Source organism: Myotis yumanensis, unplaced genomic scaffold, assembly GCF_028538775.1.
Source record: "Myotis yumanensis isolate MYYU_CA2020_CCGP unplaced genomic scaffold, mMyoYum1.0.hap1 SCAF_2, whole genome shotgun sequence".
Taxonomy (NCBI): domain Eukaryota; kingdom Metazoa; phylum Chordata; class Mammalia; order Chiroptera; family Vespertilionidae; genus Myotis; species Myotis yumanensis.
In genome coordinates, this window is record NW_027223753.1 from 199199597 (window position 1) to 199220867 (window position 21271).

General features: G+C 39.5%; 1 protein-coding gene across 2 annotated transcripts in view; it reads right to left on the bottom strand.

Annotated features, from left to right (window-relative positions):
• The window catches only part of MBNL1 (muscleblind like splicing regulator 1), a 195814-nt gene extending 180413 nt beyond the window's left edge, over positions 1 to 15401 (bottom strand). Inside the window, exon 1 of one of the 2 annotated variants that reach the window (XM_070406976.1) lies at positions 15319 to 15401. The gene's annotated coding sequence lies outside the window, so the exon portion shown is untranslated. The remainder of the gene's footprint in view (positions 1 to 15318) is intronic. The other variant, XM_070406956.1, reaches the window with a different exon arrangement.
• Between the last annotated feature and the right edge of the window lie 5870 nt (positions 15402 to 21271).

Sequence of the window (21271 nt, forward strand, 5' to 3'; positions counted from 1 at the left end):
GTTCCCTGATATAAAAGGTAATATGTAGTTACTTTAAATAATGTATCAAGTGCCTTTATAGGAGTTTATTGTGCTCAGGTGCCATTTAAAGATGTTTATGCCTGATTGTTCTGGAATAGCAATAGAGCCGCAGTCTATAACATCTTCCCACAGGCTCACTCCCATGCGCGGTGCAACTTCTTTCTACAGTTTCAAGACTCCCACGTTCCTGAAAAAGCACTTTCCTACCTGTCATTTAGTCTCTACACTCAAGTAAAGACAAAGTTAACTGCTCAGAAGGGGCTGGCCACTCTGGGCCTCTCTTTTCATGAAGTCATTCTTTTCTAAAGATAGTCTAAATTACAGACTGAGCCAGAGTAGTTTTTCTACCTTGTGCCGACTTTGAAGTCTGTTTATTCTTACAGAGTCTGGTAGATAGGGCTTGGGAAAGGCTGTAAATAATTTGTCAAGTTCCCTAAATACTGAGAACTTGACATGGGCCCTGGGAGGTGTTAACTTTGTTAGATTAGACTTGCACTTGTAGGAAAGTGCAGATTTGGCACAAAATATCTCATTTATATGAGGCGGCCACATCCATTATTAGGAAAGGGGAGCACCTGGATGATCCTAGGCACAACTTTGGATATTTTCCTTACCACAGTGAAAGAAAAAGCCAACTCAAGTAAATCTATTTTATTTATGACCACATATCCAGGTGACTCAGGGAAAACACTTTCTACTTTGGAGTTATAGACAACAGGTATACACATGCTAAATATGACACACAGGCCAGTCTCCATAGGGCTGAAGCCGACTATAGGACATACCCTCTCCCCGCCCCCCCGCCGCCCCCCACAGGCTTGGTGCAATGGTCTGTGTGTGCACCACACTTTTTAGAAGAACCAGGTTACAAAACAAGAGGGTGTTATTTCAAAGGTTGCTGTTTTGCCCATGGCCTTGATTCCTGTGAAAGACAGACAATCTTTAGAGTCTGTTATTAGGCACAGGATTCTGGACAGTGTTAGTCTCAGCTTCCTGCAGACTTAAAACATCTATTGCACAGACCTGTGGTGATGAATGACATCATGAAAACTAACTTAACATAGGTCAGGCCTTTGAGAAATGATAGCTATTTCTGTCATTGGAAATAGTAGTTGTGAATTTAAAAATCTAGACTATTTGAAAAATAAACTCATGTCAAACTTCAGATCTCTTCTAAATATAGGGATTAAAATTAAATTACAACTTTAAAAAATTTACAGCCACACTTTGCAAGAGAAGAAGCAGATCATCTTAGTTTTTTTGAACAGAGAGGTAGGATGCAATGAAAAGGAATCCATGATGTCCCTGGGAACGACAAACAGGCACTTTAGCAGCATCACTCTTAACTGGACAGTGCGCGGCCTTCTTTTGTCTAACTTTCCCCATTAACCTGACAAGGCAAAACACGAGGCGGACAAGTCAAGCCAAGCAAAAAGCATCTGCCGCTTTAAAGAAGAGTATATGATGCATGGTTGCATGGAAACCACTTCCTTTAGAGGCGTATGTGAACTTTTTAAACTCAGAACTGTTGCCTCAGGATAAAACTTTAGTTGTCTACTTGTTCAAGTACCAGAAGACCAGAGAACCTTCCAAGCGTAGCTTCCTTTTTTTCAGCTCTTTTACTTTCACCTCCCTGAAAAAAAACGTGTCCCTCAACTCTATCAGGACAAACAGGCGCAGAACTCTAAGAGAGAAAGGAATGATAATGTGCTGCTAAGTACAATTTAGTAACAAACGCTCCGGCCACAGGAATGACGACGTCACCCACAGAAAGAGGAACATTTATGCTTGTGAAAGAGATTCTTTTCCAGCCAGAGGAACAAAGCCAAATAAGGCAGGACGAGAGGAGAACTGGCTCTGAGGAAGCATCCTTAGCATGCAGATCTATTGGGCGATCCTCACCTTAACTAAATACAGTCATGTCCCAAGCCATGTGCTCTTGCCACACTCACCTATTAACGCAACAAATGGCAGGACTCTCACAACAGAAAACCTGCTCGTCTCCTAGTTTAATAGATATGCTGCTTGGTTCAGATGCCTTCAAAAAGCAGCAGGTCAGGGAATGGCTTCCTGTTTTAAAAGTTTCTCTCATATTCACGCATTGCAGGTTTTCATGCATTTATTTTCTCACACTTGCCTTTGGAAACCACATAGCTTTTCACACTTTGTACTAACCCCATAATAAGGGATCCTCATTCCCACATATTTACACAATAGGATAAAATTCATCGCTTAAAGAGCACCTAAGTTATCTGTACTCCTCCACACTTCCCAGTACCAGTAGCATATGGTTTCCTATTTGGACGTTGTCGGGACCCCTTAAAAATTAGCTCCCGGCTCCCACAATATCATGTCTGCCTGCCTTGGGGAAGTTAGGATTCTCTTCCTCTCAACCCCACCCACTGCCATCCTTCTAAGCACACACATCCAAGGCCACAGTAGAGTTTTCTTTTTTTTTTCATTTTCAGCTTTTAACCAAACCAGAAACAGAAGCCATACTAGTTGTCATTAACTTTTTTTTCACTTCTATAAATTATCTACACTAATAAAAGAGAAACATGGTAATTAGCGTACGACCGCTACCCTTCCCATTGGCTAATCAGCATATCCTTATGCAAATTAACTGTCAGCCAAGATGGCGGCCGGCAGCCATGCACTGAAGCGAACAGGGAGGCTTACTTGCTCCAGTGACTGGCGGACTCCAACGTTCCCTGCCTAACTTGCCAGCCTCTCAGCTGCAACTCTAAGCAACTATGTACTATGTTGCAAATAAGAAGCTAAACAAAACCCCAGAAACCAGCTTTCGTTCAGCTGGGCTTCAGCCAGCTGGACCGCAACATTGTATCGATGTTTTCAGCAGCGAGGCCTCAGAGCTAAAGCTGGCCCAGAATAAAAAAAAAACAAAGAAAAAAAGGAAAACAGCCCTCAGCCCCTCACCCAGACTGGCCAGGCACCCCAGTGGAGACCCCCACCCTGATCCAGGACACCCTTCAGGGCAAACCAGCCAGCCCCCACCCATGCACCAGGACTCTATTCTATATAGTAAAAGGGTAATATGCCTCCCGGCACCGGGATCAGTGGAGCAGCGAGGCTCCCGGCACCGGGATCAGCGTGACAGGGGGCAGTGCCCAAACCCCCTGATCAGCCCTGCTCTGTGCCTGATAGGGGGGAGCTCCCCAATGCCCTGATTGCCCTGCGGCTCTGTGTGTGACAGGGGGCGGGGCCACAACCTCTCTATCCGCCCTGCTATGTTCGTGACAGGGGAAGGTGCCCCAACCCCCTGATCAGCCCTGCTCTGTGCCTGATAGGGGGGAGCTCCCCAATCCCCTGATTGCCCTGCGGCTCTTTGTTTGACAAGGTGCGGCGCACCAACCCCCTGATAGGCCCCGCTCTGTGTGTGACAGGGTAGAGCCATAACCTCTCCATCGGCCCTGCCCTGAGTGTGATAGTGGCGGGGCCCCAACCCCCTGATCAGCCCTGCTCTGTGCGTGACAGGGGGTGGCACCGCAACCTCCCCATCGACCCTGCCTTGAGTGTGACAGGGGGCGGTGCCCCAACCCCCCAATTGGCCCTACCCTGAGCGTGACTGAGGGTGGCATCACAACCTCCCGATCCGCCCTGCTCTGTGCATGACGGAGCGCCGCCCCAACTCTCCAATCGGCCCTGCTCTGAGCCTGACCAGGGGCTGTGCCTAGGGATTGGGCCTGCCCTCTGCCACCCAGGAGCAGGCCTAAGCCAGAAGGTCATTATCTCCTGAGGGGTCCCAGACTGCGAGAGGGCACAGGCCAGGCTGGGGAACCCCCCCGCCCCAGGGGGACAAATTTTGTGCACCAGGCCTCTAGTCTATAACAATAAAAGCATAATATGCTAATCAGACCAGACGTTCTTCCAGATAACCTTCCGGATGAAGCCAGGGCTGTGAGGGAAGCCTGGATCCCGGGTGCCAGAGGGAAGCCGGTGCCGGCAGCCAGGGGAAGGCAGGCCTACTCTTACATGAATTTCATTCATCAGGCCTCTAGTTTCTTTTATATTTTTTAAAGAATCTTAAATTTTATTTTTCAATTACAGTTACATCCAATATTATTTTGTATCAGCTTCAGGTATACAGCATAGTGATTAGACAATCATATACTTTACAAAGTGCTCTTCTGATATTTCCTGTACCCACCTGGCAACATACATAGTTATCACCATATTATTGACTACATTTCCTATGCTGCATTTTACATCCCCCTGACTATTCTGTAACTATCAACTTGCACCTCTTAATCCCTTCACCTCTTGGTCTTTAACTTAAGTATAGGGGGAAGCCATATGTTCTTGTGGTTCCTAACTAATATATGTTGACACTGTTTACTCAATAATAATAATAATAATCCTATCTAATTAAAGAGTAATATGCAAATTAACCATCACTCCGCGACAAAGATGGTGGCGCCCATAGCAGCCGGGGCAGGATGCTGGCGGCGTCACCCTGGCAATGTGAGCCCAGCAGGCAGGCAAGGCCCGCAGGCAGCACCCAGCAGGGCCTGCTTGACCCTGTCACCGAGGCGACCTGCGAGCAGCCAAGCGCAGCCTGCAGGCAGCACCCAACAGGGCCTGCTTGCCCATTGCTGTGGTGTGGAGCAGGCAGGCCCCGCAGAGAGCAGAGAACCACAGGGAGTGGGCCCAAGCCATCAGTAGGACATCCCCTGAGGGCTCCTGGTTTGGAGAGGGTGCAGGTTAGGCTGAGGGACAGCCCCCTGCCCCCTATGCATGAATTTCGTGCACCAGGCCTCTAGTAATAATAATAATAATAATAATAATAAAGAATATGTCTTTTTCAGTAAGTTATTTTTTATCCCTTTCCTAAATCACACTCAACCTACCAACTCCCCCCAAAAGTTGTGTCCAAATAACTCTCAGATTCAAAAGATAATAATTGGGTCATTTAGACCTGTTGGGATAATAAACATAAATCAGAGAAAATTGATAATTACTCTGGAAAATGCAAAGTAACTACTACCTTAAAGAGAAAGAGGTTGAGGTTTCAAGGGTGTCTATTGTCATTGGCATTGAGACAAGGGACCATCTACTGTCTCTGGAGACTGGAAAATCACCTTTTCTCTAGTCTTTTCTGCTTCATATCTATGCAAAAAATGAAAGTGCCTGATGACCCCCTTACCAGACATCAGTGTACCTATTTTCAATGGCCAATTATCCCATAGTAAAATAGCTAACAAAATTTAAGTTGGCACATTCAAATAATATTTGAGCCCTTTTTCACTGTTATCAGACCTGCAGCTATAATGGAAATGAAAAGGCAAGAAAGTGTAGTGAACCTTTGAAGGTAAACACAGCTTATCTAAAACTACTCTAAATATAATAATGTATCTTCTAAGAAAGCTTTGGACCTATGTAGTAAATCCTGCTTCCCTTCAAACAACGGTTTTCCCTGGCCTGTGTACAACACAGATAATGAATAGTTCATTCAATGCATTCCTCTCCCAATCCACACATGCACATGTCCCTGCAAATATTTGCTCACAATGTACAATTCCTTTTCTTGGCCTACAACCTGGGCAACCTGGTCCTTTGTCACCTCTTCTTACACAGCCGACTTCCTGAGAAGAACCACAAAGTCAGAGCCATCAAATACCTCCTATGGTAGGACCGTAAAATAGAGGAAAAGGTGGCTCGATAGTAATTTCATGTATGAAAAGGTTTTCTCTGTTCTTTGAGATTTTTCTGCATTTTCTGAAAATATTTTATCCCAAGTCTTTTCCATCTACCGAAAATGTTGATGCTTCAACATCAAAGCAGTCCTTCCCAGGAGCCTGGTGCCATCGCTGCCCTGGGAGTGTAACTCTCCATTATTGTGAGGTCTCAGGTGACACACAATATTTTTCATATTGTGAAATCCACTTCTCTTAATATTTTTCCCACTAGAGTGTGAGACTTACCCTATAATCTGTGGAGTCTTTGCTGTATCTAAACCACAGTTTGGCCTGCCTTACTTCACAGTAAATAAGTAGTAGAGGCAGAATAATAACATGATAAAGGTCCAGCCAACATCAGTTCTGTGACCATTATCAAGCTATATTTCGCTCTCTGAGCTTTTCTTCCTTTAAAATTTATTTTTCAGTTACAGTTTGCATTCAGTGCTATTTTGTATTAGTTTCAGGTGGACAGCATAATCGTTAGACAGTTATATAATTTACAAAGTGTTCCCCCCAATAAGTCTAGTACCTACCTGACACCATGCATAGTTATTATAATATTACTGACCATATTCCCCAGGCTGTATTTTATTAAACTTTTTAAAAAATCTGTAAAATAGAAATAATAGAATTTGTTTCACAGGGTTGGTGAGGGTATTAAATTAGTTAATCATGGGAAGCACCTGATACAAAATAATACTAAAAACTAATACTACAAAATATTGTGCAATGGTACTGAAAAACTGATACTAAGAAATGTAATAGAAAAGCTATTATTATTATTATTATTATTATTATTAACATTGTCATGATTACCATCATCATCATCGTTATTTAGAGCCCCGTACTCTCAAGAACCAAGTCATGTTTATAACCCTAAACTGAATATATTGGCACAAAAGAAACAGTTTCCCTAGAGTAGATTTAAGGACAAAAATAGAATCAGGAAATAATTGTGCAAAACACAATGTGAGCTATATGCTCAGCTGCGAGGCCAGCAGAGGCAGATGGCTGATCAGGAAAGGAGTCTGAAAGGAGATCGCTCTTCCATCTGGCTTGAGGAAAGCAGTGAACCCTAACGGGCATAGAAGGGTGGGCACATGTATTTCTGGGCGGCGAGGGCAGGGGCAGTCAAGTGCAAAGGCAGGGGGCAGCAACTCTGAGCAATTCTAAGAGACATTGCAGCAGCCACTGTGAACTCTTCTCTTCTTAGCTCAGGGGAAAGAGCCCACACAGAGAAAAGGGGAACTTCTCGTTCTATTCGTTGACTCCGGGGACCACTTTTTGGTTTCAGTTCCTTTCACTCAGTGTTAGCAGAAGTATCCCCACCTGTCAATTGCATGGCAGTTTAGAGCTCTACCCTGATCATGGCCTCCTCCAGATGACCCTGGGACATGGTTGTTATTTTTTATTATGCCTATTTTCCTTATATATGAGGCTCAGAAATGTTGAGGCCTTTTTCTTAATCATCATTTATTTGAGTACCTCCTATGTTCAATGCATTCTTCTAGGTACTGGGGATGTAGCATGAACTAAACAGACCAAATCCCTACCGTCTTTGGATTTATGTTCTAGCGGGAGAAACAGAAAATAAATGATTGAATAAAGTAATAAAGATGAAAAAAATTAAATATGTTTTCTATTGATTTTTTTTTTTTTTTTTTTTTAGAGAGAGGAAAGGATAGGGATAGAGAGAGAGAAACATTCATGTGAACATCAATTGGCTGCCTCATGTATGCCCCCTACTGGGGAGCCAGCCTAAAACCCAGGCATGTGCCCTGACCAGGAATGGAACCCATAACTTTTTTTGGTTCATGGGTTGACGCTCAACTACTGAGCCACACTGTCTAGGAAAAAAATGAAAGTTTTATGTTGTATTAAGTGCTACTGAGAAAATAAAAATGGGGCAAAAGGACAGAGAGTGACTGGGTTAGGGACATCACACTACAATATGTAGTTGGTCATGGAAGACACCCATTTGTAAGAACATCTGAGCAGAGATCTGAACAAAGAAGAATCGTGTTGCAGTAATACGTGTGGGAAGAGCATGCCAAGAAAGAGGAAAGAGCATGCAAAAAGTCCCTGAATCAGAAACGAGGTTGTGATGGCCTAGGGGCAAAATGAGGAGCGGAGACCAAGCTCAGTGAATAAAGGGAGGAGAGGTAAGATAAGAAAGAGGAGGTGCGGGTGGAAGCCAAACATATAACCTATAGTGAGGAATCTGGATTTTATCTCAATTCCAATAGGATGCCATTGAAGAATTTTGAGAACGGATCCACATGATTTGACTTATTTTCAAAAGGTTATGCTGGCAAGGATGCAAGAGTAGAAAAAGAGGAACTTCTGAGGAGGCTACAACCAGAACAGAGAGGGAAGTGTCCATCTGTGCTCCCGATGGTGGTCAGCCTTGGGATATAGTTTGGGAAAATAGATTGACAAACTTACTGATAAGTAAGATGTAGGTGAGGGAAAGAAAGGAATCAATGGTTTTTTGACCTAGATAACTGGTTGTAAGATGATCCAATTACCAAAACACATTGGGGATGGAGAAGAGCAAGAAGGACAATGAGGAATTATATTGTGGACATGTTGACTTTGAGATGCTTGTTGATATCTGAGTAAAGAAATGTAATGATCCCTTTGAGGCATGAGTCCAGAAGTTGGCAGAAAGTTAAGGAAATAGGGATTTCTTTAAAATATATATATATATTATTGATTTTTTACAGAGAGGAAGGGAGAGAGATAGAGAGCCAGAAACATCAATGAGAAACATCAATCAGTTGCCTCCTGCACACCCCCTACTGGGGATGTGCCTGCAACCAAGGTACATGCCCTTGACTGGAATCGAACCTGGGACCCTTCAGCCTGATAGGCTGTTGCTCTATCCACTGAGCCAAACTGGTTAGGGCAGGGATTTATTTTTTTTTTAAAATTAAAGTTATGGGACTAGATATCTGGAGAAAGAAGAGAAATTGGCAGAAAGCTAAGAAAATAGGGATAAAAAAATTAAAGTTATGGGACTAGATATCTGGAGAAAGAAGAGGTATCTAACATCCACAGACAGAATGGAAATTGAAAATGAATCTTTTGACATGAACCCACTTTCTCTTGCTACCACAAATATTGACATATGTTCAGAATTGTAAGTATCAGTAGAATATGGGGGAGTGTTAGAGGAAGGAACATTCTAGAATCACTCATATAAAAGGGTGAGAGTTGTTTCCGGTACTTATGAACTACACAAATCCATAATTGTTTCTTTCCTTTCCTTATCTAATTGTGTGATGTATATTCACACTTAACTTAAAGAAAATAACCTCCAGAATAATAAATTTATAATGTTGACCAAGTACCACAGATATCTGAAATTGTCATTTTTAGAAATACCCAAGAAGGTAATTGATTTCAGACTAAATGTAGGTTGAATAGAATTAAAATATAAAGACAGAAGTTTATTCAACAACTCAAACAGTTATTTCTAAATTGTATCATAACAGTTGGCATATGAAGTTTGTTTAATAAAAATGGCTGGGGCAAGAAGCACTTAATCTCCATGGCTTAGGGGGGAAAATGATTAAAGTAAACCAATTCAAAAAATTAAATTAAATCAATAAGAATGCAAAGGGGAAAAAATGTCCTAAAATTACAAACAAGCTGAAACAAATGAACCCAACTGTATTTCAAATGAATACTATGATAAGTCTGAACAAAAGAAAGAACAGGATGGGAGGGTGGGAAGGAGGAAGGGGGTGAGATAGGGAAGTAGAGAATGAGAAAAGGAGGGGGATGTAGGGAGGAAGAGAGGGAGATAGAGAGGAAAGGAAAGAAATAGGGAAGAAGGGAGGGAGCTAGGGAGGAAGAGAGGGAGGGAATGAGTTAGGGAAGAAGGGAGGGAGCTGAGCAAATGAGTAAGCATGATGGTGTTGTTAGGATCCCGGACTCTCCCTTGGAAAAAGGAGCGGGGGAAGGCAAACAAGACCCTGTGGGGGCAGATTGGAATTGGAGGTATCTGATGAACTTATCATGTCCAAAATATACGTAAATGTACAAGTGTTTTTATGTACACAAGCATATGCATTTGTGTGCGCACATTTGTATGTCTGTGTCTCTAGCTGTGTGTATGCATTCATATATGTCTGTGAAAGGGTCAAGAAGCAAAAGGACTCCAGGGGCAGTGAGTATCCTGAACCCAGATCTCAGCCTCTAACACCCGCCCCCCCTTCCCCCCACCAAGGAAATGAGAAATGAGTGGTTCCAGGGGTGGACTAGGATAAGCACCGGATCAGCCTGGAACATCTTTTGATGCCACACGAAGTAACCAAGTGCTCCCTAATATGATGGGGGCAGGCCACAAAAGACATAGAAGCCAGAATGAAGAGGCCCCGTTTGTCAACGGTGGACACTGCACCCCAAAATAAGGAAGGCAGTGATGAACTATAAACCACTGGAAATATAGGAATTCAGTAACATTTAGATACATGCATGACTAATGAAATAAATGGGAGATCAGGGAGTTCTTTTGCTGATAGTAGAAGGGAAAAACTGACACAAATGTGCGGGGCGTCCTGGAGTTGAAATATTGTTTTGTAACCGTGATAGGAAAGATAGCATCAGACGAGAGCATCAATTAATAATAAACCTAAGGGGAAGTTTCTTACGAGGAGCCATCTTTATAAAATGGAGAATCAGGCACCACCTTGACTAGGCAACCAAAATGGACATCACCGACCAGCGTGGCTCAGTGGTTGAGCATCGACCTATGAACCAGGAGGTCATGGTTTGATTCCCGGTCAGGGCACATGCCCAGATTGCATGCTCAATCCCCATTGTGGGGCATGCAGGAAGCAACCAATCAATGGTTCTCTCTCATCATTGACATTTCTATCTCTCTCTCCCTCACCCTTCCATTCTGAAAACAATTTTAAAAAATTTAAAAAAACAAACGAAATGAACATCACCGAGGTGGGAGACACGAGCGTTGTGTGCTTAAGATGTGCCAGCCTGAGAGAAAACTCCATCACCTATGCAGTATCCTAGCAGAAAAAGCATAACCACCATCTAATGACCGGGAAACATCAGACAAAGGCAAAATGAGAAGCATTCTGTTAAAAGGGAAAAGGAGTTGGTGAATAGATGGTACTCATTAAAATGTCCACTTTCCTAAAAGACAAAGACAGTATGTGGAAATGTCCCCGATGGAGGGAGGCTAAAGAGACACGGCAGCTAAATGTGATCCTTGACTCTAGACTGGTTCCTTTCTGGACGAGAAAACAGCATAAGGTGAATAGCAGAACTAGAAGATGGACAAATGAGATAAAAGCATCTTATCCATGAAAATGTATGAAGTAAATAATTATATGTGAGCACTGTGTAAGAGATTACCTCTATTTTTTATTAGTGAGACACTGAGGAAAGGCCTATGTTGTTTATAACTTACCACCAACTGGTCCAGGAAAGAAATTATGGAGATGAAAGATAGAATGAGAGAAAATTATAAAGTAAAAGGGGTAAAATATTAAGATTAGGCAAATCTTAGTAATGGTATATAGGAGTTCATTCTATTCTATTCTATTCTATTCTATTTATTTATTTATTTTTATTTTATTTTTATTTTTTTATCTTTAAATTCTTTATTGGTTAAGGAATTACAAATGTGTCCTCATCCCCCCCCATTAACCCCCATTCTCCCCCCCCCCCCATCATGCTCTCATCCCCCTGTTGTCCATGTCCATTAGTTTGGCTTATATTCATGCATACAAGTCCTTTGGTTGATCTCTTCCCCTTACCCCCACCCTCCCTTACTTTCCCTCTAGGGATTAATAGTCTGATTGCTGTTTATTTTACAACTTCTTTTGAGTTTAAAATTATTTCAAAATTTAAAAAAAATTAAAAATGAAGTATTAAAGCATTTTTAGTGAGCACTTAAAAAAATCCAGTGCCATCAGATACATGTTTTATTTTACTCAGAAAACAGCCTAATTTCATGGAAAATGTTTTTGCATCTACTCTAATTCAGATCTGTTGCCATCATAGAAAGGGAATAAAAGTATCTGCTTAAATTATTTTTCTTATGAAAAGTGGGAATAAATTTAACTAAGGCCTATGTAAACAATATCTACTAGTTTTCTTTTCTTTTCAGAATGAAAACAAGGTGGTGATGTTTTTCAAGATCCTATTACTATTTACATAGTTTCCAAATAAGAAGAGTTTTGAGAATGCGATAACTAATACATATAAAACACACTAAAGTTTATGATGAAATATCTATAAAATAGAAAAATAATGAGGTGTGACATTTTATACTGGTTCATGGAGTGGTGCCAGTAGACTAACTTAATTTCTGATCTACTTTCCATGGTTCCTATATTAATAAATGGCTTTAATATCACATTTAAAGATACAAATTCAGTCTTTTCCTCAATAATACTGAAAAATTAAAACCTGTTTCTTGTACATGTATAGAATGATGAAAAAATAAAGCTGGAAGGAATTTGGAAAACATCAAATCTAAGTACCCAGTTTTAGTTCATGTAAAATAATAACAATATCAATGATGTCAGGTAATATAAATTTAAAGATTTCTAAATATGTGTTTTTATTTTTAAGTACAGATGTATAAATTGATTGCATTTAATGTATCTTTTAAGTGGAAATATGAAAAAATGTAAAAGTAGCTGCATCTGTCTTTTATAATGGCCGAAGTTATTTCTTGTAAGGAGTTGAGATACATATTCTATGTAAGAGAGCACATGTACTGCCACAGTGCATATTTTTGCGAAAACAATAATTTTCCATTTAATTAACATATACTTTTATTAATATAATAAATATGAACATGCTACACGTAGCACTTATTTAGAAGTCTCATCAATTAAAAATCGTTCAACAAATGTAGGTAGACACACATTAGTTTATAAAGGCAGGAAGACCCACAGTATCTAGATTTAGAGCCTCTTTGTTTCTGAATTCCATCCCTCTTAGTCTGCACCCAAACCATAATCTTTCTGTCAGGCAACAAACATTCTTGTCTTTATGTTTGTAAATGAGAAAATGACCAATAGAAGGTTAAAAATAAACAAACAAACGAACAAATGTTTCAATCTTTCAAAAGTTCATCTGGAAGTCTCCTCCTATGTGTCAAAAACAAATAGCATTGCTGCTTCAAAGTGAATTATTATTTGAAAGGTAATATATTTGCTGGGGTGGGCTAGAGCCCACGACAAGCAGCTTCGACAGGTGGGAGGGTCATACCATGAAGGGAGACACCTCTCCATGCTCTCCACGTTAGATCGGCCGGATCAACCCTGGATATCAATAGTTTGACACATTCCCAGCAAGATCACCCCCGTGCCATCCATGCCTTTCTAAGACAGATGTAAAAGTTTTATGATGCTGATCAGCAGTCATTCAGTTTCAGCTTCCATCAGACTCAATGAAAATCGATGTCTCAGTGTGCCCCATGAATACAATCTTAACGAAACATAGTAAAATATGCATCTATAGTTCAAAAGTCAACATCTATATTTACAATGTTATACCTCATTTCGCTTTAAACTTTTGGATTGGGGGACAGGCTCGAAATACTTGTTCTTACAACAGTATGTGAAATCAAAAGCACATGCAATGCATCCGTTGTTCTCCTAACAATGACCAAAATGTCGCCTTCAACAATCTTTATGTCTCGTGGAAACGCAGCCAGAGAAGCACTAAATTTTCTGTCAATGCAATTTTTGCAAAGGCAGGACAAATTCTGAACTTATTTTCCATAATCTGGGCCTAGGCTATTCAGTCAGAAACTTTAATCATTCTCAACAGCAACAACAGCATCAACACATCTGTCTTGCCAGCAGGGTGGCATTTTCTTTACTGCTTTGCCCTTTATTTGCTGCTCTTAATTACAGTGGTGATCAATTGAGACTATAATCTCCTTGGGCTATGTTTTCTCTTGGCTGTTATCAGTTATTCAGTGTAATACCACACTATGTGTAAAACATCCACAGTGTTCAATAGTTCATGATAAAAAAAAATATCTCATACATAAAGTTCTGGACATTTATAATACTCCAATTATTTTTTAAAAGAGGGCATTAAAAATGGTATTGTCAATAACAGAATCAAGGGCTGATGGAATTAGTTGTGTTTAATTAGTGTGTAAATCATAAGACGCGGATGCACACTTTTTATGGGTTTCTCACAACTATCAACTTTAATTTAAAAATGTCGATCTAGTTCAGGATGTCAAACTCGAGTCCACAGTTCATTTCCTGAATTTATAATACTAACAGTCTGCTTTCCTTCTCCCTATAATCTCTTCTTATAGCACCTTGTGTCAAAAACAACAACAACAACAAAACATTTTCCAAGTAACGTAATAGAACCAGTATGATACTACTGTTTTCCAAAACTAATAAAAATTAAATCCATTATTTGATGGAACAATGCAAAATTACTTTCTTTTAAAGCCAAGAGATTATTCTAATTAAGAAAATAAAAAAAACACTGAACCAAATTAAGTAAAAATTCAAATTCTCTATTACTTGGGATATCTACCTTTTACCAAATATCACAGAGCAAATGTGTGATGTGTATCAGCTTCTCAAAATGAGTAGCTAGCGGCAACCATGCAAACTCCCATATGTCTAAACAGAATACTTCACTACTGCATTTTAAAAAAATTTATTAAACACTATAAGGTTTATGCCAACTATAAGAAACCAACTGTTTTTAAAAAGATTTAAAATTGCTAAATAATGAACACAACTGTGTGAAATGGTTAATATGTATAAGCATTGCTCTAGATTGGCACAATCAAGAAAAATTTTCTGCTGGATTTAGATCATTTTAACATTTCACTAATGAGATCAGTTTTTGCTTAATTGGGTCTCCAATGATGGATCCAAATAGTCTTACTTTGTCTTAGTTCTTGCTCCATTTTTAAGCATTATAATTGTAAACTAATTTTATTAAGAAAAACATGAATTTCTAAAGTTGGATTTACTTGTCTTATTTAGATTCTAAAATCATACTACCTATACTACAAATTGCTTTTTCTGTACTATTTAAATATCACCATAATGTGATGATAGGAGAAATAATACTGAAATGTCACATTGTAAATAATACAATATATTTTGGCAGTGGGTAAAAACAAATGCAAGAATGTATTCTTCCTGGTTAAAGTCCAACTAGTAAAGTGCTAACTGTACAAAAGGATATATGTAGGAGAATTTACAAATGTTAAGAACAAACTGGAGCTAGGAGAAGGAAATATTCTAAAATTTATTATTAATCCCAAAGTTCTCCCAGCATCAAATTCTGTGTAAAAATATGGGGAAAGGAGTATGTTTCACTTTGCAGTTAAAATAACTTGAGATCAATGAGAACTTTAAAAATCTCCAGCTTTTTAAAAGGTTGTATGTGAAGTTGAAACTTCGCAAATTTTCTAAACGGTTTCATTTAACATACTGACTGCTCACTAGACAGAGGTATTCGATTTATCTAATCTACTGTGTAATCCAGCCAGCATTAAAACCGTTGTTCTATAAAGAGTAATCCAAATAATAAAATAAAAAATAGCAAGGAACAAGTGTTTTCTTACCTCTGTCTTATTTACAGTTGCTTGTTAAGCTGCTTAAATACTTGAGTTCATCTACCAACTCCTCAAAGGGCTCTGTTCTCTCCTCTGCTCTCTTCACGAGGCATTTTTTTTTCCTCTGCAAAAGGATAGTCTACCCAAAGAGGAAGTGGTGAAACACCAGAGCTGTTATGCTTTTTAAATGGTATGGAAATGAAAAATTACTCACAAAGCTTACACTTGGACACAGTGACCAGCTAGCATTTGTGTGGGTCTACATATGTAACTAATGTACACACATTTATATCTGTAAGTGAATTTTAGAAAAGTGATTGAAGTCTATACTTGATCAAGTAATGATCATTTACATAAGGAAACATCTCGTGTGTGGTTCAACAATTATCATAGAAAACCAGAAAATGCTGCTCTCGGCGGAAGAAAACTGTCAAGCTGATACACGAGGAATGAAATTGCTCTTATAAGGCTAATTAGCTTAAAGTCTTTGGAATATGACCTAAATGCTAAACTGACTACAGACATCTTATAAAAAGGGGGGAAAATGGCTTCAGTAAACGGGCATTTTCCTGGAATCAGGGTAGTGGTTTGTTACCTACAAGTCTTAAACTTCCTTTCTCATGAGTAGTTGCCTGTGACATACAGATAAAGCATTGCAAAACCGAAACTGTTGCTTATCCAAGTGCTATGGTCTCTCTCAACTTCAGCCACAAGAACAAAAAACAGGTGCACCTCCTGAAACGCTGAACATTTATCTGGTTGTTTCTAACAGGTTGGGACATTACAAGAACTTTTACGGGACAGTAGGGACAGTGGTCAAAAAGGGCCTACAACAGTTGATCAAAGCAAATGCTATTGCCAACTTCAAAGGAAAGAAAGTATAACAGAAGCAAATGGGTAGCTGCAATTTGTATGTGGTCCCTTCCCACCTCCCTTGCTCGTTGGGGAAGAGGAAGAAGGTGGATTGCAAGAAAAACTTAATAGTTATGCACACTTCCACAAGTTGTAAAAACCACATTCTGGACTTTAGAAACGATCATACTATATCACTCTCTGCCTTTTACTTAACCCTGTTTTCTAAGGGGCAATAAACTGTAATTAGGGATGTTTAAAAATAGAACCATTTTGCCCTTCACCTGAACTCATACTTAAGGTGAATTTGCAGGAAGTAAAAATAAATGAACAAACAATACTAAGAAAGCTGTCCCCTCACATACAACAAAACAAAAAAAGTCCAAACAAAAAACCCTACCTGCATGCCATCAATATAAAATTTGATTTGAATTCATTGTGAGATACGTATAAGAAAAATCCTTGAAGGAAACGTTAATGCGAATAACATTGCTTAGATTTTATGTACTTTGAGAAAATTGTAATATTATTGGGTTTTAATATTATTGGAAGCACAGTGCTCAATATCTTGGATTTTAATGGGCTACCTCAGGATTTGTGTCTCTTTTACCCTGCTGGTGGATATGCATCTGTTTCTCTAAATGATCCTTTCCAGGCTAGTGAATCTGCTCAAGTTTCCTACATCTCAAAAAATGCTCCTCTGAGTGACCTGCCCTATTTACTTCCCTTTTTGAGAAAGTTGTCAACATTGACTTCCTTCAAGTCCCCATTGCTTGTGTGTGTGTGTTAGAATATACATAAAACAGAATTAACCTTTTTTTGTACCATTTTATTTTATTTTTTATTGATTTCAGAAAGGAAGGGAGAGGGAGGGAGACAGAAACATCAATGATGAGAGAGAATCATTGATCAGCTGCCTCCTGCACATCCCCTACTAAGGATCGAGCCCACAACCCAGACATGTGCCCTTGACTGGAATTGAACCTGGGACAATTCATTCTGCAGGCCTATGCTCTATCCACTGAGTCAAACGGGCTAGAGCTTTTTTTTTTTTTTTTTTTTTTTTTTTACTATTTTAAAGTGTGTTGTTCAGAGGTATTAAGTATGTGCACATTGTTGTACAACAATCACCACCATCCATTCCCTAAAAACAGTGTTCGATTAAAATAAAATAAGTATATTCATGGTTTTAGCTACCATTTTTTCCCCAAGACCTATTTCATGACCACTTTGAAGACTACTGAAATTGCAGTAGTTCGGTTGCTGTCTATATAGCTCAGTGGTGAGAGAAGTACTTCTGTTTCATGGATTTATTTTTTAATTTATTAAAGAAACGGCTTTACTATTTAAGCATTCATATCATTTTTCTGTTTTGATTTTATGCAGTTGGAGAATTGAAGAGGAAAGCATTGTCTGATCATTCTCAAATATTTTTGATCCTCAATTCTTCACCTGTAAAGAGGGGATGAGTATACCAATTTTATTAGGGTTCTGTGAGGATTAATTAGATATTATAGGTAAAAAGCACAGCAGAATAAGTTTCCTGATAAGTATGACGCTGATACTTTCCAAAATTGGAGAGCACACGATTGGACTAAAAATTATTTTAATTTATGCATTCATTTGTTTATTTAAAAAACATTACATGTCTTGTGTTTGTTAAGAAAAATGAATCAAAAGAACCAAGAATAGAGGAATTTGTGGAAAGTCATCCATTCATTCATCCACTCAATATTTACTTGCTGCTATATATAAGGAATTGTACCAGGAGCTGGGAATACCAAAAGAATGATAGGACTGTGCAGGTTATTCTCTGTCTGTCTCACCCCTCCCTGCTCTGCTCTTTTGCTAGAAGCTGATCTGTACACACCACATCCAAGGCTCCCTTGCCCCTCTTCCTTCTGATTAGCGTTAGCCAATGGATGCATCAGCATGAGATAGAGGAGACAGAACTGGAGTGTGTATTTGCATCACCTTCATCCTGTCAGGCACGGCTTAGGAAGTGGCTGCGTTCCTCGCTTTAAAACCACTTCATTCCGCCTGCTCTTCTTCCTCAGCTGTAGTTCTGACCAAATTCAATAACATGGTTCTTCCTTGCCTTTCAGGTCTAGGAGTGGTGACAGCTTTTACCTTTGTCAACCTTTGGGCTCTTTACCAAACCTGGTCAACTCCTAATCATGTCAACACCTCTCAACAACCCTTCATTAACTTTTCTGAAATGGTTCCTTTTCAATGCACCCACTCACTCAGGCAGGGCTTATTCTCCACATCTACATTAGTCTTGTTATGCAATCAAATTATGCATATTACTTTGAAAGTGACCTATCAGAAGGTGTATAGTTTCAGAGGAAACACACAGTGGAAAGCCACAGATGTCTTAGGCTGGGGGAATCAAAGATCACAGTTCAGAGAAAGTGATAATGAACAGAGACTTGAAGGATGAGTAGGACTTCATTGGGTACTTAAAAGGGGGAGGAATTGGAAGATGCATGGAAGTCAGAGAAAAAGCATCCTATTCGTGGAGTTGCTATTTGGGAAGGTTGGAAAGGAGAGGTGAAGGAGCAGATAAAGCCAGAGAGGATGGCAAAGGGCATAGTAAGAAATGGTGTCTTAAAGTATGACCCCAGAAAAAGCAAAAAGCAATAACAAAAACAACAACAACAACACACACACAAACAAACAAAAACAACCTTTAGGTGAGCAATCAGGTCTTTTGAGCATCTGTTCTTTTTCTTACTGTTTCTCTTAGTACCAAGCCCATCCTTGGTATCAGCCAATATAAGGTGAGTGGTATTGGTTTTCTTCATACTCTAATGTTGGTGTAAGCATGTGACCAATGTCTGGTCAATACATATTTAATCCTTTACCTTTGCCACAGTGATCAGTTTAAAAAGGGGCATATGAATCAAACCAATGAGACTTTCGTCTGGAAATTTTAAGCTTTGCTTTTGCTGGGATTAGCTATCTGTAAGACTGAATTTTGATAACATCGCTACAGCCCCTGACTCCTGATCTCTGCTCTTTTCACTTATTGTGCCAATAAATTCTTAGGTTTCTGACACTTGCAAGCACAAGGATCTTTTATATCAGGAAGGAAAATCTGGAAAAGAAGGTATATTTTATTTAAGTGCAGGGTGTCAAGAAAAGCAAGGGTTTTCATTGTCTCTAGACCAGCAGTGTATGATAGAAATATAATACAAGCCACATATATCACTGAGAATGTTCTAATTCCTATATTAAAGAGAAACAGGTGAAGCCCTAACTGGTTTGGCTCAGCGGATAGAGCATCGGCCTGCGGACTCAAGGGTCCCAGGTTCGATTCTGGTCAAGGGCATGTACCTTATGTACCTTGGTTGCGGGCACATCCCCAGTGGGGAGTGTGCAGGAGGCAGCTGATCAATATTTCTAACTCTCTACCCCTCTTCCTTCCTCTCTGTAAAAAATCAATAAAGTATATTTAAAAAAAAAGAGGAACAGGTGAAATAAAATTGAACAAAGCATTTTATTTAACTCAACATATAGAAATGTTACCATTTCAATATGTCATCAATATAGAAAATTGTATTGTTTCATTTTTTCATTTACACTTAAATTAATTAAAATGAAATACAATTAAAAATTAAGTCCTCAGTCACACTAGCCACATTTCAAGTGCTCAATAGAATTAGACAGCGCAGCCCTAGGCTAGATCCTAGTGATAGGTGCAGTGGACAGAAGTCCAGTTAAAGCTGAGCCTCTAGTCAAATTTTAGGGCTTCGGAATGAGGAGCTACTTATTATTTTCGAACAGGGAAATGATGTAAGCAAAACACTGCTTCAGTGAAAATAAACTGGAAGCTACAGCATCCTCATTTCCCAGTCAAATTTATGATGCCTTTCTCTCTAATTGTTCGGAGTCGTAAGGACATATGTCAGATTCTCTACGGGCAGTAACACCCATTTAGAGGAAGGCAGTCTGAAAAATAATCTGGTGTTGAACAGAATTCTCTTAGGCCCTTGTCTATGCATTCTTTTGTGCCTAATGAGATTTGGAACATTTCCATGGCATTGAGTGGCGTGCCAGACTCTAATTCCTGCTTCTGGACTATCAGGTACAGTAAGGATGATGGAATCGAATGCTTGAGGCAAAAATGGCTAAAAACATTCCCTCCTAATGTGTGCACTAAGTAAAAGGCTGGTCCTGATGCGAGGCCTAGTCAAATAGGGAAGCAATAAGACTCTTAGATTCAAGGACGCATACTACATGCTGTCAGCTCCGAAGCGGGGGAGATATGCTGTAGTTTGTTCTTGTCCCATCACAGTTTCTGTCTGTAGTAGATTTTCCAAAACCTGTGTTTGTTTAATGGAACTAGTGAGTTATAAATTATAAATAACAATCTCTCAAATTTTCTCAGACAATTAACAGAAAATAGAACAGATCACTTTAAAAATAGTTTTCAACGTTGAACCTATCTAACATATTTTAATAACTTTTTGCTTCATTTTTTTTCTAATCAACATTTTATTTTCTTTAATCTTTCCATAATCACCAAATGATTTAAAGGCTTTTCGTTCTGGGAACATTCATTATAGTTTTAATCCAATGAGTATATGATTTCTAAGAGTCTTCATATCCTAGCAAATGAATTATGTTAACAGATGTTTTTATTTTTTTTTCTGTAAGAACATGTCAAATCCATGAGCAGAGGCACTTTCTATGGTTAGTGAAACACTTTGCTTCTGCCCCCTGAGAGGGCTGTGTGTTATTTCTATGGTGAAACAAAGAAAGGATATGTTCCCTTCCACAGCACACAACCACCACAACAGAAGAACATGTTTCAAAATGGGGTCAGGTCAAGAAAAAAGCCTCCAGAGGAAAGTTGCTGGGGACTGGCCACACCCAACCCTCCAGGTCGTGCAACAGCCGTTGGTGATGACTCCAGCAGATCACAGCCCCTGTGAGAAAGCTGTGGCTGCTTTAATGAGGCTCCCGGAAACAATGGTGTGGTGTAATGTGGGACGCGCTCATAAAATGATACATGGGCTCCATTTATTTGCTTTTAGTTTGTTTGGAGCAATGATGAGATACCTATTTGAGAATGTTATGGGGGTTCAGTTTATGGGGCTGTAAG